This window comes from Columba livia, chromosome 15, assembly GCF_036013475.1.
Source record: "Columba livia isolate bColLiv1 breed racing homer chromosome 15, bColLiv1.pat.W.v2, whole genome shotgun sequence".
In the NCBI taxonomy this organism is placed as follows: Eukaryota; Metazoa; Chordata; class Aves; order Columbiformes; family Columbidae; genus Columba; species Columba livia.
The window spans coordinates 15910445-15928393 of record NC_088616.1 but is presented as its reverse complement, the minus strand read 5'-3'; positions in this window follow the sequence as shown (position 1 = coordinate 15928393).

The window sequence follows — 17949 nt, the reverse complement described above, 5'->3', positions numbered from 1 at the left end:
TTAAAGGCTCAACACACCTCTCCCCCGCTTCTGCTGGGTTCTATTCAGACCCACGAATTAATGCCAGGTCCTTTTTAATCCCTCACTTATTACAACTTTCAGTTAATTTTATACTGTTTAATATCATTCCAGGGGCTAATTTCTTTTGTTTATGCGCGGGGTATCTGTGTAATTATTATCAGCCACTTTCCTGGCCGGAGCACCAGCTCTCCCAGACCCCGGTGCTATCACTAATCGTTGCTAATTTTCTTAATTAACTCCATTTAGTCTTTCTGCGCGTTTTTGCGAGGTGAGAGGGGGAAAGGCCTGGGTGGGGACCGCGTCCTCTGTACTGATTTCTCCCTCGAAGCTCAGTGCATGAGAGGCAAGGAGACTTTGGGGGGGGGGAGGAAAATACCTTCGCTCCGAGCCCCCCAACCCGGGGCCGGGAGGTAAAACACCAACTCGGGTGTTAAAAGCCATGGGAAGTGGGCTGAAAAACACAACCCTCTCCCGGGACTTCGCACAAGGAGGCTCCTCCAGCCCTTTTCCTCCTCTTCTTCCTTTTTATTTGCTGCTTTTTTTTTAAGCTCTTCCTTAACTCCCTGGACCCAGCCCTGATTTCATTCTGGTTATTAGACAGCTACCAGTGACTGTCTGCACTCCGCGTCTTTCCTGCTAATTATCACCTTATGAAAAGTGTTTCATTAAGAAACTCTGCTTTTGATTAATTATCGACAGAATGCTGACCAGAAAGAAATGAAATTAGTCGCTGACCCCGTCTGAGTAACACTGAAAATTCATCACCTATCCTTTTAATATTGAAACGCACCGTAGAATTTTAATAGAAAATATTGTTTTTTCCAAACCTTTCAGTCTTTATTAATGCCCCTGGGCAAGAAATGATATTGCTGGCAATATAGCAGCCTTTGTTCATTTTAAATTTATTAAACATAATGCACTTCATTTTCAAATATTTTACTGTTTCTTTTTAATTTCACTCACTGTAAGTACAGAATAAACCCTTTTTAAACATTTAAGATGCTGGGGGCGGGGGTGGGGTGGTCCTCCGCCCTCCCCAGGAGGTCTTATCCCATAGAGGATGTGCAGTCGAGCCCACGGGAAGGGAGGAGAAGGGGCTGTGATTTCAGCTGGCAGCCCCTGGCTCCTGCGGACCCTCGAGCTGTCCTGCGGGGTCTGGAGGAGAAGAAGGGGAGAACGGGGCAGCTCAGGTCCTTCTGCACCAGGGTCTGAGCCCCGTTGGGGAGGTGTAGGGGGGAACAGGGATCCCCTCTGCCGTGTCTGCGCTCCCTCCCCGACCCACATCCCCCCCGGGGTCCCCTCGACGGCTGGGGCAGGCCCGACACCCCGGGCTTCCACACACGGAGGTGCTCGATCTGGAGCGGGTGGGAGGGTGCGGGTCCCCCGGGAGTCCCGGGTCTCTGCCAGCAGCTGCGGTCCCCCCCGCGGCCGGGGCCGCCCTCCCGCCTGTCCCCCTTTCCCAAGGAATCCGAGACCTGCGGTTAATGAGACGTGAAGTGTGAAAAACTTCCTGAGCGGGGCGGCCCTAACGACGTTCCCAGATGTGCGGCGGGGAAGAGGCGGCCCGGCCACCGGCCTCCCCCGGGAACGGCCCCGCCAGCGCGGCCGGAGGCGGGACGGGGCTCCGCAGCTTGCAGGACCCCGCGGGTGACGGGATCCTGCTCCCTCTATGCATCCCCAGGTTCCCTGCGTGCACCCCCGGATCTTCTGTGCACCCCCTTTGCGCACTCCCGGGTCCCCGGAGCGCTCCGCTCTCCAGCCCCTCTCCGACGTGATCCCTCAAACTGGGAGGGGAACCCCGGTCAGTGTGGTCCTGAGCTGAGTCACAGAAGTTGCTCCAGAGGGGTCGGCTTCAAGGGATACCCGCCCTGGAGGGGGCTGGTCAGGCAGGGGGTCCTCTAACAGGGACACCTGGCCCATGGGTGGCTGCTCTTCCCTTCCCCTTCCACCCTCAGCAAGGACCACCCCACCAGCCCCCCACAAACGAGCGACTGCACTCTTTCCCATAGTATTTCTCTCTCCCAAAACCCAGGGCAGCCCTATAGATGCTCAGGCAAATAAATAAATAAGCGCCAGCCTCCTATTTTTATGAGCCATTTAACTCCAAAATAGACCTCCAGTATCTAGTCCCCGCGCTGGATTTCCATATCCAGTCACTCAGCCCTGCTTATCTTCATGTATGGCTGCCTCATGTTTAACACACAATTACATTTTCTCCCTCCAATTCCATTACAAATGGAATCGGGGAGGCATTGTTTGAAGAAATGTACTGCTTCAGTTCTAGTTATGTCGTACAATGCACGGAACAGTGGAAAAAATCTAGACACCAAAGAGTCAACACACACACACAGACACACGGAGCCCGGCTCCGAGCCGAGCCTGCACCCTTATTTGCTGCAAACAAACTGCTGCCCTGCAGAGGGGCCGGCCGGGGAAAAGGGGCCCGGGCAAAGATAACCAAGTGATGGGAAGTTAATTAATTGCATTAAACTATTGACTAACTACCTAGCTCAATCGTAATTCATTTAGAGAATATTAAAATCTGAGGAACAATAATAAAATTGATGCCGATTCCCAGCGGAAGGAGATGGCCAGCAAATTGGATACTTTTCTTAATCTGGCGTAAATAATAACATGTCTGTTCCCACTCCCTCTCAGGCCAATTCCCCTATCATTTATTCCAGGCTCAAAAGCCTGCTTCCATAATTGATATCAGTTACTCAATGAGTGCTTCTTGCATTTGTTCTCGTTATCCATTATAACTACAAAGTTCAGCCCGGGCGGCCGGGAGGGGGTCGACCCGGGCCGGGTGGTGCGGTCAGGGACCCCAGGGGGAGACGTGGACCCCCAGCACCTCCTGGGGGCACGATCCGGAGTGGGGTGGGTGAGGGAAGGACATGGCAGTGGCATTGCTGTGCCAGGGGGGTGACTCCAGGAGAAACGGCACAGATTTCCCCGAGAAGCGGCTCGGTGAAGATGTGGGTACGGGGACTCCGAGAGGGGGGTCTCGCCTCGTCCCCCTGGCCCAGTTCCCCACCGCCCCGTTTCTCCCGGCCGAGCCGCCGCGCCTGGCTCCGCTCGGCACAAATATTACTATTTCGTTATTTATTCACTTATTTATTCATTTATAAGTGTTTACTTAGCTTGGTGCAGATGTAACATCTCATTTACAGGTTGGCCCCGGGGCTAAGAAACAATTGGCAACAGAGGAGGTGGGGAAGAAACAAAACAAAACACAAAAAAAGCTCAGGAGAATAAAGAGGGAGCGAGGAGCGGAGCTGCCGCCTGCGGTGGGGAAGCCAACCCGGCTCTCCCCGGTACCATCCATCGAGGCTGACGCTGGAGCGGGGACCGTCGAGGCAGCGCTCTCTCGGGGAAACTGAGGCACAGGGTACCTGGCGCGTGGGGGATAAGGGGTGGATGTGCCTCTGGGGAAGGCGCAGGGTGTCGGCGGGGGGAAGCCGTGCCAGCGCTGCGGGCGTCCGTCGAGGGAGAGGGTGGCTGGTACAGGGAGGAGCGGCCACACATCCCCGGCCTGCCTCCCTCCCTCCGGGCCGCAGTCTTCCTCACCGCAGCGCGCACGGACCTTGGTTTTCCAGCGGCTTTTGGGAGGAATTGGTGCTTTCCCTGCTGGTGCCCAAGGCAGCATCGGGGGGGAGTGGGGTGGTGGGGAAAGTCCCGAAGGCGGGGATCGAACCGCAGACGCCCCGTGCCCCCCTGGCAGCCCCGCACATCCCTTCACACGGGCGCTGACGGGCGGCAGCTGCTGATTGTTTAAACGAGGAGGCAGTTGCTTAGCAACCCATAGGAGGCTCATTACCGAAGCCACAGTGATTAACAAAAAAGGGTATGAAAGTAAAATGGATTAATTATTTAATTAACTAATTGATGATCAACTTCTTTTTAATTATTCACTTAATTAAAGAAGTGTAACTACAACACTGCCCTTATCAAGTGTGTTGATATACTGACAAGATTTCAAAGACAAAAAGAGGAAGAAAGGAGAAAAAAAAAAACATCTTCCCTGCTACGGGCACTGCAGATCTGAACCAGGAGCCACACGCAACATCTCAGGACTCCCCACCCCCGAGTTCAGATGTGGCCCCGAAAGTTTCCCGTAAAGGGCTAGGGCAAGAGCCTCCATCCCAGAAGGGGCAGCGCCATCACTACGAGTTATATCTGTTTCCTGCCGCCACGCTGCGAGGCATAAATTGAGCCGGGCTGTGCTCTAAGGAAGAGTTATGGAGGCCTTGCTGCCTCTTAAATCCGGGTTGATCTTTTCCTCTTAACGACACGATGGTTCAGCTGCATCTGGTCAGACCCCATGAGAGAATTATGGGTGGCTACAAACTTCCCTGCTCCTTTTTCCCAGGCCAAAGCGTTGGGCCAGGTCTGGAGTGAAGGGCTTTTCCCAGGGGTGCCTGCAGTACACGAAGAGACCAGGGACATCCCAGCCTGGCGTCTGTGGTCAGAGGAGGGGGTGAGCATCAAGGTGTCAAAGCAACCGCAGTGCTTGTGTGTGTGACGCATAAGAGCCCTGGCTTTCTCAGGCAGGGGATCCTGGCAGCTGGTACCATGGGGAGTCCTGCCCAGGACAGGCCCAGCACCCCACGGCGCTCCTGGCTGCTCAGGGATCCCTCTTCCCAAGTTCTACTCAGAGTCAGCAATAACATGTAAGTGATTTTGCTTTCTGAAGGATTTGTCTTCACTCTGCCCAGCAAGTGTCTGGCTCTCCCTGTATTGCACTAATTTTGTTTCTGTTTTTTTTTCTGAAGTAAACAGTGCAGCTTGTTGAAAATTAATTTACCCCTAATGACAAAGATGGCTCTGCAATCAGCAGGTAAATGCAGGGACTGAAATCCACCTGGTTTTCCCTGTTAGCATGGCTGATGAGCGAGGGGGGGCTGGCGCCGAGCCGAGGGGAGGACGGTGCTGCAGGGACTCAGTCAATTCTATTTACTCATCCAAGGTGTGATTGGATTTATTGTCAGTGTGAAGAAGACAAACTGATCACTTCTGCTCAGCACGGTATTGGCAGGTCCAAGATCTGCTGAAGGAAGGGAAACTTGGGAGAGTTTGGCTTGCTTTTTTAACCCTCTTCTGAAACGTTTCTCCTCTGTGTACAGGGCTCACCCAAAGAAACCTCATCCCCCATGGTCACCCACAGGTGATAAAGCAGTTGTCGCTCCATGCTAGGAAGGAAGGACATCACAGGTCAGCAAGGCTGTGCAGAGCCCTGGGTATCTCAGCAATGCAAACCAGGAGTGGTCTGTGGTCACAAGGATGTGGCCACAGCAGCCACGGCACCTTCGTGGTGGCATCGGTCTGGGTGCTGAGATGGTTTCCCCAGGAGACATTGGGAAGTTGCTGGAGCTGTTGGAAGATGGAGATAGGGATGAAAAGAGCTCTCCTATCCACACCAAAGGAGCAGAAGCTGCCACTACTGGGCAGGCAGGTCTGTGTGAGAAGAGCCACTGGCAGGATGGACGAGGCAGCCTAACTTCTCCCTCACCGGTTCCCTGTGCCTCCCTCAGGTTTTATAAACATAAACCAAACCTCCCCCTCCGTTTAAATCACGTACCTAATCCCCCAACTCCTTTAATTAAGTAGAGGCAGTTTAAACTGTTCTGACCATCTTTAGGGGGATTATATATTTCAATCATCATTATGGTATGGCTATTTGTGATACCATGAGATAGATAGGTATATCCATTGTCTAATCAGGCATACAAATTATAATCCCCCCCTAGACTTTTAATAACAATTTAAAATACTGACTACTGGACGTAGGGCATTGGCAGATTAGAAATGAGTGTGAAGGGGGGTTTATTCAAGGACTCCAGGTGCTTTTTTTCTACAAGCCTCTGTCCTCAGTTCTCCCTCCTGGCACCAGGATCAGCATCAGTGAGGAGGAAGGGGCTCCCATCCCCAGGGTCCTTCCCATGTGGCAGTATCTCCTGTGGGTGCATCACCCTGTGCACAGGTGGAGCTCAGGGTGAGCTGGACGTGCTGGGTCCTGGGAGCATCTCCATCCCCCTGACCAGCCTCCATCCCTTGTGATGGTGTGAGGGTCTCATGATCTTCATTGGAAGCTGTGGATGTGTGTCTGAGGGGCAGGATGTGGTCTGATGCTGTCTAATTTTCTTGGAGCTGTACACGGGGGACCCCACTGACATTAATGGGAGCTGCTGAAGCATATCGAGAGGAGATGCTACGAGCACTTGCTCTCGCAGTGAAACTGCTCAGGGGTGTCTCTGCAACTGTGAAATCAGCCCTTTTGAAAGCATGGATTATTGAGTGAGTAGATCTAGCCAGCTTCTTTATGGCCGTTAGTCCTTATATACACTTGGTTATTTTACACTGAAAACATACAGGGGAGATTATATCATTTTTAGGATGTGGGGAGAAGAAGGAGCAATTTTTCTGATTCTTAGGAGTAAGTGAAAATAACTGCTCAAAACCTACTAAAACAGAAAGCGACACATGTCTGAGAAATAAAACCACATTCTGACTTGACAGCAATAGCATTGCAGGTTATATTCTAACTCAGTGAATTTTTGTAGGCTGGATTTAGATGGCGAAGGACTTGAAGCCTTATGTCTTAAGTGGAAGGACGGGACACAAAAATCTTTGAATGTGTGCCAGGGAAATGCTATGTGTCCAGATAAATGGCCTTGGCAGGCACCATCCTTTGCAGAAAGGGCTGAAAGACTGATTTCTTGTTCTGTTTTCAAACAACATGATGGTGATCATGTTTTCAGCTTCACCAAATAAGCAGAAACATTTGCATTGTGCCCTTGCTATAGACAGTGAATGCTGTGTGATAGCTGAGGAGTATCTCTCTCCTTCATTGTATGAGGGGGTGAAGGGGTTACCCCTACTCACTGCAACAGAGAACCAGAACAGACTTGGCTCTATGTCAGAGCACCCGAAGGTGCCAAAGGGAGCTGGGTGTGGGAAGGGCTGACGGCTCCACTTGTTAATAGCAGTGCAGAAAACTTACATTCTTGTTCGATAAAGCTACAGTCACACAGCAAACAGCTAAGCAGTTGTCTAGCACAGCAAGGGATCTCTCTGGCGACGAATGTTGCAGGAGAAATCATTCCCTCAATGTGTCCCCAGGTCCTTATCTTGCTTCCAGAGTTGCAGTTTTACAAGGTTTTGGTATGGTTTTTCTAAGACCTTATTGCAGTGTGACCCCCCCACCAGCTCCTGGCAGCCCCGCACTATCAGGTCATGAGTGCCCTCAAAAGGGCAGATACCCCTGGGGCTCCCCCTGCCCGTGGGGCTGGGGGCTGCTCTGCACCATCCCCAGCCCTGGTACATGGGCAGCCACTGATGGTGATGGTTCAGTCCTGGGAAATGCTAAAACCCCCAAATAAAGGAGATGATGTTTGAATGCAGCCCTGGGGCCTGATTCATCAGGTACCCACAGGTGGGGACTGATCCTCTTTATCCAACGCAGCAGTTCAGAGTTTTTATAGGCGTTCCCCCAGGTTTGGCTTTAATGGGAGTGAAGGGGCCTGGGTTGGGGCTCTTTGTTAGGAAGGGAGACCAAGCCCAGACCCTGCAGTTGTCCCAAGTATCCCAGATTTGCCCTGTCCTTCATGAAGATGACCATGAGCCTGCTCTTTGTTTTGGTGGTGGAGGACCTCAAGCCAGGCTTTTCCCCCTACAAGCAGGACATTGTTTCTGCCCCAGAAATTGCTGTTTGGCAGCGCTCCTTGCCCTCAGAGAGAAAACACCAGCAGTGGAGAAACCAGGTCAGTGCTTACAAGGGATCAAACATTCCGGTGATGGGCACGTTACACGCTGACCTTGGGAATGATTTGGGTCTTGTTGGTGTCAGCTAAGCCGGCTCAGACGCCGGGTCTCCAGCGCAGCCGTGCCCTCTCGCTCCCTGGCTTTAAATCACTTTCAGCTTTCCTATTTCTGCGGGCTCATCTTCCCGCCGTAGGAACCTCTACATCAAAGCCGTGCTGGGGAAAATATACCGCTAGCTTCTTTAAACGATCCTAGGTGTTGTGATTACAGGATCTGGCAACTACTTTTCCAGAGCTTGTGAACTTCTTGAAAAATCTCCAGGGAGTTTCCCTCTGGGGGATCTTTATATTTTCTTGCTGATTTTTAAAAGTCTACTGTTAACACTGTGAGAGATTATTTTATTTATTTGTATATATTTTTTTTAAAGCATGAAACTTGATGGATGCGGGGTTTGTAGGAGCTGTAAATGTAAATTGTTTTTCCTCTGGCCACTTGTGTTTTATTTGAAACGTACAAAACCTGAGTGTGTAGTTCCTGGGAGCTGGCCTAGAGAACAGCAGCACTCCCAAGTAGTTTGTCTCCTATCAAATGGCATTAATAATTTAGTCTCTAATTAAAAGTGAGGTCAAACAATGAAAAATAACTGAGCTAAATGGTTACGCTGTGATGTATTAAAGTGACTGGTGGGTTTTAATGGATGGAAGGAGCGTTGTTGTTTGTTTATGTACAAAACACTTTCAGTCAAAGACTGTAGGAGTCCCGAGGAAATGTATTTAACCAAAATCTTTTACAGGTTACTGAGTCAATGCCTCGAACAGACAATTTTTACACACCTTTTATTTCCTTAAATTGCTCAGCTACTTGTAAAACAGCTTCTCTTAATGATGGGGGGAGGAAAAACCCAGCTTTGCTGCCTCTCTGGCTTGTTCATCCATTCATGTTAACACTCAGGAATATCTAAGGGGATCTGAGACATCATGGAAAAGACATTTTGAAGGGAGCCTGGTTTTATGTTCTGGAAGATGCTCTGGGTGTCTGTTCCCAGCACGTGGTCGCTGCTACCGCCCTGCATGATTTTGGGATGTGCCTGTTGTTAGCATGATTACTATATTTGTCAGCAGTCCTTGCCTGGAAGGTAACACTGCTAATCCAGCACAATGTTGTCCCAGCAGCTGAATTTCCAAAGAAAAATGGGAAAGAGAGCAAGATTTCAGCCCCTGGTGTACAGGGAAGGAGCCTGAGAGAAGGAGGATGCTGACCCTTTTGATAGCAGGTCCCAGGAATGAGACATGGGCAAGTGAGTGGGTTGTTGGACCTTCTGTCATGGCTCTTGCCAAAACCCGGGATGCCCAGAGTCTCCAGCAAGAATCTCATCCACCAGACCAGCCTTCCCACCACAGTGATGTGATGTGCTCGGTGCTGCACTGTTCAAGGCAAACTGTGCATCATCATTTTAGCAGGACAGACCTGCCTTCATGGAAAGGGGGAAAGGTTTTCCACCATGGGCATGGCTGTATCATTTAGTATGTCTTCTGTGCAATTTAGGTGGAAGACATATTTCTGACCCCTAAAACAGGTCCTTGGATGGCAGGACCATGTGTGTGACTATGTGTCTGGGATGCTCCACTGGGGACCTTGACTTCCACTGACAGGGCTCCAGGGTTAAGGCACTGACTCCCATATGGTTACACAGATACCTTTACAGGAAGGTTAAGGACAGGGTGTCAATTTATCTTGATTATGATAGGCAAACCCAGAATCTTCCACCACAGATCTGGACCCAGAGGTCCTATGTGCTGTCCAAGCACAGCAAGAGAAAACCTTTGCTCATCAAGGCTGTAGATAGGAGATGGGAACAAGTACAGACCTGAGAAGCCCACGTTCCTTTGAGGTACTGTATGCAACTAGAAAAGAAGTTTCTACTCCTAAATACTTACCCTTTATTTATTTACATTTTTAGCTGGCAGTCTTTATATGAAAAAGACAGGAAGTTGGAGTTTTGCACCTATTTCATTTAACACCACTTAACTCCTGGCACTGGCCCAATATGTCTCCATTAAGTGGAGACTTTGCAAAAATTGTCCCAATTAACAGCAGCATTGCGATTTGCTGTTGTTAGGCTAAACTGGTTCCCTGGGAGATGTCCTAATGAGGTATCCATCTCGATTAAGTGCAGACCCGTGAAGTGCTTCCCAATTAAAGGACAGAGTATGCATGTATTTTATCCAAAATTTTTTGAAAATATAGTCATTTGTGGTATCTCCTTGCGGTGGCTCAACCCCTCCTCATGGACAGTGGCATTGTCTGCTGTGACATGAGACGATGCTGACCAGACCCATCACAAGTGGTCATGGACCACCAGCACCAGCGTTTGTATCTAGGTCTCCACATTCAGAGTAACTGAAGAGGAAGGTCCATTGGGTCAGAGCCCAACCACATCCAAGTGTCACTCCTACATGTCCACACAGCTTTTTTACCAGAGCTGGGTTGTGGGCTTACATTGGGGTCTTATCAAACCCCCTTGTTCTCTCTGTTTCAGGCCACCTTTCTGAAACAGGGAGAAAGGCACTGGAGCTGAGGAGATGAGTGTATTACTGGTAGGAAGGACTTGGATACCAGGTTTTTTGTATGAGTAAGATGGGTGTACGGCCATGGTGGCCCATGGGGAGGTTGGAAGGGGGGACAATGCACCTTTCCTCACTCCATCTCCTTGCTGTAGCTGCAGGCTGCTGCAGAGGTGGCCAAAAGGAGGGCAGATGAATTGCAGTGGGAAATTCTCACTGGTTTTAAGGAAAACATAAACCCCCTACCAGCCCTTTCCCATGTGAGTGGTGCAGCCCTGAGGCAGCATCCCAGAGGGGCTGTGGACTCTCCATTCTTGGGATTTTGAGAAAGCTGGTCTAGGTTTGAAGTCAACCTTGCCTGGGGCAAGAGGTTGGATCAAGGACCTCCAGAAGACCCTGCCAGTGCAGGTGTCTCAGTGAAGCCACACTTGTAGGGCTGGGGTTAACATGGGCTGTGGGGCTCCACCAGCAGCCCCAGCCCTCCAGGGCTGCACCAAATCAGTGCAGGAACCAGCGGGTCTGCCTGGGGCAGCCGCAGGACATGGTGTGGTGGGAATGGGGACGGGTGGTGGGGAAGGGTAGTGCTGCAAAACCCTGGCTGGGTTTTGGACAAGAGAGAAACCACATGAGAGTACGTTTCTTCCTTAAGAAACAAGAGCCTTGCTTCTTCCCTCTCAATAACTTTTGCTTTAGCTTAAACCAACAAATGTCCATTAGTCAAGTGTTAATATTCACCCAATGTCCAGAGGACATACCTTGAAAGTTATTTATAACAGAACCTTTTTTTTTCTTCCAAGGAAACAACGTTCTCATTCCATATTTCTTCTGTGCTACAGAATTACCAATCAACTGTTTTGGAGTAATTTTAAATACAATTATAAAGGATGTGATTAGGACAAATGCAAAAGAAGTTAAACATAATCAATTCCTCAGTGCTGCCTTGTGGTTTACGTTTTAGTATCATTTAAGGGGATTTGCGCCAACCTTTTGTAGTAGATTAAAGGCAGATATTTTGTTTGTTACAATCAAACCTATGATTTCGGTTTTATAAATTTTTAAAATATTAATTATAGTTTGAAAAGTACACGGAGGTGAATACATTAACTAGTTTCCTGCTTAGATAGCAACTATTTGGTGTTTGGCATTAGATTAGCAAGGAGCAGGTTGGGAATTTTAATCCACCTTGTTAAGTTATTAAATTTTCTTTATTTACATACAGATCTCACTTTCATTAACATTGTAACAGGTGCTCATTAACAATTTATCATTTGCAAGGCAGAAACAAAAAGAGATTTTGCTACAAAGTTTTCTCTTCTGAGTGTCTCAATTATACTATGTAGCAAGGCTGAAACAATGATAAACGTTGTTTTACAACAACCCTCAAAACTTGGGCCCGTGTGGGAAAATCTGTATCTTTGAATATTTCACTGCTTGCAGTTTATGTAGTTACTTAAATAAAGCTTATTTTAATTTTAAAAAGTGGGGTGTTTTCAGTCTAAAATGTCTGCTACACTAAAAGTATTTGGGTTCATGAACGTATGGATCCGTTACTCTACCCTACTTATTCACCACTTAAGTGAAGACTAATAGAATTTTAATATGATCTGTAATCACACTAAAAACTGTAGTTCAAAATTCCTGAGCATCACTTCAGTGCTACTGAATAGCCCTGGATCTAATTAGCACAATCATTTACAGAGCCCTTGGAGTCCTATTTCCACAACCTTTTTATATTCTGAAAACAGGGGGTTTATAGTTTCCTTTCATTTTTTTGGCATAAGAAGAGGACACAGCACAATTTCCTTCTCCTGCTCCTTCCCGCCTCCCTGCTTCCTCCTCCTTCCCCTCTGCTCCTCGCAGGTCCCATCCCCAGCAGGACCCACCATGGGAACCCCGTCTTGTCTGCAACACCCCAAAACCTTGGAGACAGCTGGAGGCACTGGAAGCTTTTCTCTTCCTCCTAAAAATACAAGGTTTGGTGTGTCTATCTCTCTTTTTGACATCGCCCTTTCCTTTTGGAAGGAGCGGGGCCTCCAGCAGCTCTTTCGGTGCGGCTGCCTCTTCTCCATCCCTGTATCTCCAGGAGCTGCTCGTCTCTTGGCAGCCAAGGGCTTGCACTCACAAGGTGGTTTGTTCTGGAATAGCTGTGGTCTTGGCACCGCTCTTTATTCTGCAGGACAGAGCCCTCGTTTTAGCCTCTGCCATTTGCAAGACTTCCAGCAATGCTGGTACATTTGTGATGATCCAGAACACATGGGTGATTTAGAAGCATTGCTCAGGCTTCCAGTTCTTGCTACACCCAGGACTTTCAAAACCCCGTTTGAGATTATTTTCCCAGTGTTATTTGAATTGTCAGCTGGGGTTGGTGCATAACTCAGGCTGCAAGAAGCTCCCACAAGATCATGTTTTATTCCACGCAAAATAACTTTGATGATCTTAGAGCACTCGGTGTGCTCCAGGATGGCTCTTGCCTTGACTGATGTGTCTGGTGAAAATAACCTTAATGCTCTGCTGGATACATTTTTGACCAGTTTAGGTAAGAAAAGATTAAGGGGCCCTTACAACTCTTAAGCAAATGCCCACTGTCCACTTCATCACTGTTGCTTATACATTCTCCTAAGAAGTGTCTAGGGGAGATGTTTCAATACAACTGGCACAGTTCATCTCAGGCTGACAAATCAGCACCCTAACCCCCTTCATTGCCATTTCTACTTCATTTCAAAGAGTTTACACCAGAACTGGGGGACCTCAATAGCCTCAGTTGTCCTGCCGGGGCTCCCTTCATCAACCTTATCTGCAAGAGCAAGGAAAGTCACCCCTGGACAATCCAGTGCCACCAGGCTGGTTTGTGGGCAGTTGCGTCTAATCACAACTATGTTCAAACTCTTTGGCTTGTCCTGCAAAATACTTTTTGTTTGTGTCCAGTGATCCTGGTTTTAATGTTCTTTTTGCTCCTGGCAGTTTGTCTTTCCTTCTCACTGAGGCCCAGCGACTGGTTTTCGGTGTATTTCTGGACTGTCAATTTATTCCAAGCTGCAAAGTGATTCTCCCTCTGTAATTTGAGGACTTCTATGGACTGAACATCAAAGAAGTCTGTGAGTCTCGCTCTGTCTCTCAAGACTGATTCCTGCAATTAGAGTTTTCCTAAATCCTTTTTAATTTATCATTGCTTTCGCAAATCCAAGCCGCAAAGTGCTGGATTCCTGATCTGTTTTATTTCCTTGCTCTGTGCGTTGTGGCTGGTGTCAGGGGTTGGGACAGTTGTTTCTGGCGTTAGTGTGGGCTAGTTGTTTCCTTCCACATCTGGATTAACACGGTAATGATCAGAGGAACCAGGTGTGAGCAGGCAGTCTGGAGGAGGTAGACCTTGGAGGATATTTGCTTTGAAAGGCCTAAACCTGCACCCTGGTTTGGTTTGTCTTCAGGATGCTCGGGGGCAGGCGAGCATTTTAATGCTATCTCAGCAAATCTTCACACCTCGTGTTCAACGAAAACCAGACAAATGTGGGGAAAGGCCAAGCCCTGGCAGCCTTTCTCTGATCCTGAGCAGGGCTGCATGTAGACAACGTTCCCAGCCCTGACCTGGGATGAACATGAGGCATCCCAAGGCACCCCAAGCCGGCACATGGCACATGTGCTGCCTGTGCTTCCTCCACACCTTCCTCATCCTCACCTGCCTGTGTCTGCAGCACTGGCATCCCTTCCCTGCGCATGGATCCTATGCCATGGGACGGTAAATCTGCCAGAGCGTTTAGTTTTAATAGACATAGCAAATTAATGCCTAGAAATGACTGTAAAAGAGGACATAGGCAGAATGCCTCCCTGCTTCTGTCACCCCTCTCTTCCTCCCATCCATTTGGTAAAAGCTTTTGAATTGCTTCATTCTAATGAAATCTTTGCACAGCAAAGATGTCCTTGATTGTGTTATTTTAAAAAGTAATTTTCCCCACCCCTGAAAGTTTTTATCTGCAGCGTTTTATATTTCCTTAGTGACTTAAATAGCCTGGTCTCTCTCTTTCTCAAAGTAAAAGACAGTGCCTTTATTTATCCTGTTGGTACTTTAAACTACAATAAGATAAATGGGCACAATTATAGATGTGTACTAGAATAGGAACATGTGTTCTAGCATATGTGATAGTAACCTAAGCAGACATCTAAATGTACTTCTCAGATAACAAACATTACACATACACATATTTATTAAACTCAGCAACAGCCTTTGCCATTCTTTTTAGCTACTTTTAAACAGCTGGTGAACTGTCAAAATCGCATTAAATATTTTCACAAACAAGTTAAATATTTTTAGTTGTTTCCGTGACGGTAGTAAAAATTCAGGATGGAATAATCTAACTGCTTTTGCAAAATGCTCAAGAAAAAGCAGAGGAAGATTTTATTTGGCTATAAGCTTTGAGCCAAGTTTGATTTCAAAGGGGTAGGCTGAGCTCTGCATCTGTGACTCCACGAGCTGTGCCTTACACCACATCGCCTTCGCCTCTTCGAGCCCTGCGATAGTGGGGCAGACTGCTCGGACTCGCTCCCGCGGGGTTTATCACAGGTTAACACAGTGGATTAGATCATGGAAAGCTGGTACATGTTTATTTATGGTGACTGGGTGTTTATGATGCTATTCTGCTCCGTTCCTGCGTTCCCTCTCTGTAGACATGGTCCCGAAAGCCCGGGCAGCGTCACAGGAGTGACTTGGGCTGCGCAGACGTGCGTGGCAGCGAGGCCTCTCTGTGCTTCAGATGAGCTGCAAGCTCTGAATAACGATGATTTATATCACTGAAAGTCAGAAAGGGTTTGCAAACCATCCATTCTATTGCTTTTTAAGTGCAACAGAGAAAATCCACAGTGTAAAGGTACAGGGCAAGAGGCTTTTTATTTTTAATATACATAAAAAAGGTGAGTATTATAACATGTGAGCAGGAGATAATGACAGGTGAATAAAAAGAAAGACAGCGACATATCTAGCAAAGTGTCAGATTGATAAATAAATGAACAAAGACAGGAGAATAAAAGGCTGTTATGAAATATATCAAATTTGATGTGATATGGATCGTGTTGTGGGAAGTTCAGTCTTCCTTTGGCAAGACAGGAGTCAAGGACAAACAGTTTGTCTGTGATTACGAGCTGTCCAGGCTGGGGAAATAAATACACCTGGAAGATGGCTCTGTCCTTCCCTCGGCCCGCCTTTCAGCACAGTGCGCACCCGGCCAGTCAACACAACACAATTTATTTTGGGTGACATTTCCTATGCAGAATTATTACAAACTGCTGCTGAGTGGATTATGGGTTCTCTCACGCAAAACTAAGAATTAAAGAAAGCACAGGCTGCATCCTCACATCTTGGGTGGGAAAAGTGGAACTGAAAGCCAAATGAGCGGGATTGTATTTTGCTGTGTTGGAGGAATGGCTGACGAGGCAGAAAGTGGGTGATTTGGAAACAGGCATGTGGTGTCTTGCTGGAGAGAGCAGGAGAAATAAGCCAGGGAGATGTGGGAGATGAGATCTTGAAGCAGTTCTCAGCTGCACAGAGAAGCTCGTTAGAGAGTGATAGACACCCAGGAGATGTGGCCACTGCCAGAGAGCAGCACCCGCTTCATCACATGGAGAAAAGCTGGCACGGAGGGAGCAGGGGTGGGAGAGGAGGAAGGTGGAGTTCCCTGGGCAGAAACCACCCTCAGGGGAAAGGCATTGGTTTGGAGGGTGCTGGTGGAGGCTATTAGAACAAACACTCCTGCTGCAAACTGGGGAACCAGTTTGGAGAGACCGGGCTCATGGCCTGATCTTTCTCCCATGGAGAAAGGACAGGTCAGCTCACCCTGTGGGCAGCTTGGGGCTTCCCAGCTGGAGCATAAAACCAGAGGGGCAACAGCAGATAGAAATCCAACTGGGGATGTGCAATATTGAAGAAATCAGGGGTACAGGGCTACCTGGAGAAGCAGCGATGAAAAATATCAAGAGGGACAAGAGGAGAAAGTCTTTGAGGGTGTTCTCAAGCTAGCCATGGCAGGGGCTGTGTTGCGGACAGGCAGCTGTCCCAGTGGGCTTGTCTGCAAGCAAAGCTTCTCCCAAGGCATGCAGAGGAGAACGGCTCAACAAACAGGAAAAAGACATCTCTACTACAGTGCTTTTTGATGCCAAGATGGATTTTTCCTCAACTTCAGAAGTTGCAGGAAATTGTCCGGGCAGACTTAGTGCAAGAGTTTTGAAGAGCCGCTCACAGGACAGCAGCAGCCGTCTCCGCAGAGATGGAAACGTACCCTAGAAAAGCTCAAACAGGCTATGAGCTGAAAAGGCTTGGCAGGAGCTGCGAGCAAGTTTCAATTTCCCAAATCTGGTTTCAAAGGAGAATTTTCCTGTGCGGAACCAGACACACAGTACCCTAATCTGGTAGAGCTGCATTCGTTGTATTAGTGCTCCATCAATCAGAATTACTAAAAATCTTGTACTTTTAATGTATTTATTTATTTATTGGTTAAAAGGAAGGCTTATAACGGACACCGGCAGTGTCACAAACATGGGTCTGATGTGCCGAGCGCTTCTGACAACAGGATTCCCATTCATAGCTCACAGTCCCAGGCCCGAGGAGGAGGTTTCATTAGGAGACTCAGTAGAAAATCGTTCCTTTGTCTGTGTCAGCTCTACTTGCCAGCAACCGCCGGGCAAGCGGTTAGGTTAGGATTGCTTTCTGTGTCAAACACCTCATCATTAGAAAGTGAGGCTTGAATGTTATTCTTTAAGCCTTAGATCAACTGTGGAAGCCGAGATGTAATGGAAAAACCTGACGCTGGAAATTCTCGAGTCGTTATCACAATTTATACTTAAAAGAGCTCCAGTTTTATAGCAAAAAGAAAAAAAAATCCATTCATTTTAATCATTGCAAAGCTTATTAAAAGGTTTTGAATATTATTTATTGCAATTTTGTACCAGTTCTAATTCGCTCATTAATTCTATTCATCTTGAAACTAATTTTAAAGTTTCAAAATTTACCGTAGCATTTTGAAAAGTTAAAGTAACTTTCAAGACGAATGGAATTAATGTTTTCCTCCTTACAAACTGTTTTCACCTTCAAACACAAACCATGACCATAGCGTGCTAATAGCTGCAAATGTATTCTCTGTTGAAGGTTTCGAAACCATTACTTGACAGCTGATGTGGAACATCATTTCACCGACACCGGGCTTGTTTTCAATGAGAGGCGGTGCAGTCTCCTCCAGAAGCCGCAGCCTTCCCAGCTGACTCCCAATACATTTCTACAGCTCCGGATATGGTGTGAAGCATTTTTCCTTCTTCCTCCCATGTATTTTCTATTTGTTCCATTTTCCCTCTGACCAAAAACCATTACAGGTCTGTAGATTACGACATAGCTGTTACACATTTTCAGCATTTTCTGCGTGGGGAACATCTGGTTCCTAAGCAGACGAAGTGTTATTTTTCTGATGGCTGCGGGAGAATGTCTGGGTTTAATCCACCTGTGAGGGCTGCTTATTTTTTAAGCTTCATACCAATGCACAGGAGGAGGATGCTTCCTGGATCCCATGGAATAGCTGTGCCCTCAGCATGGCTTTAATTTCCTAAATTCTTCAGGTTACAAAAA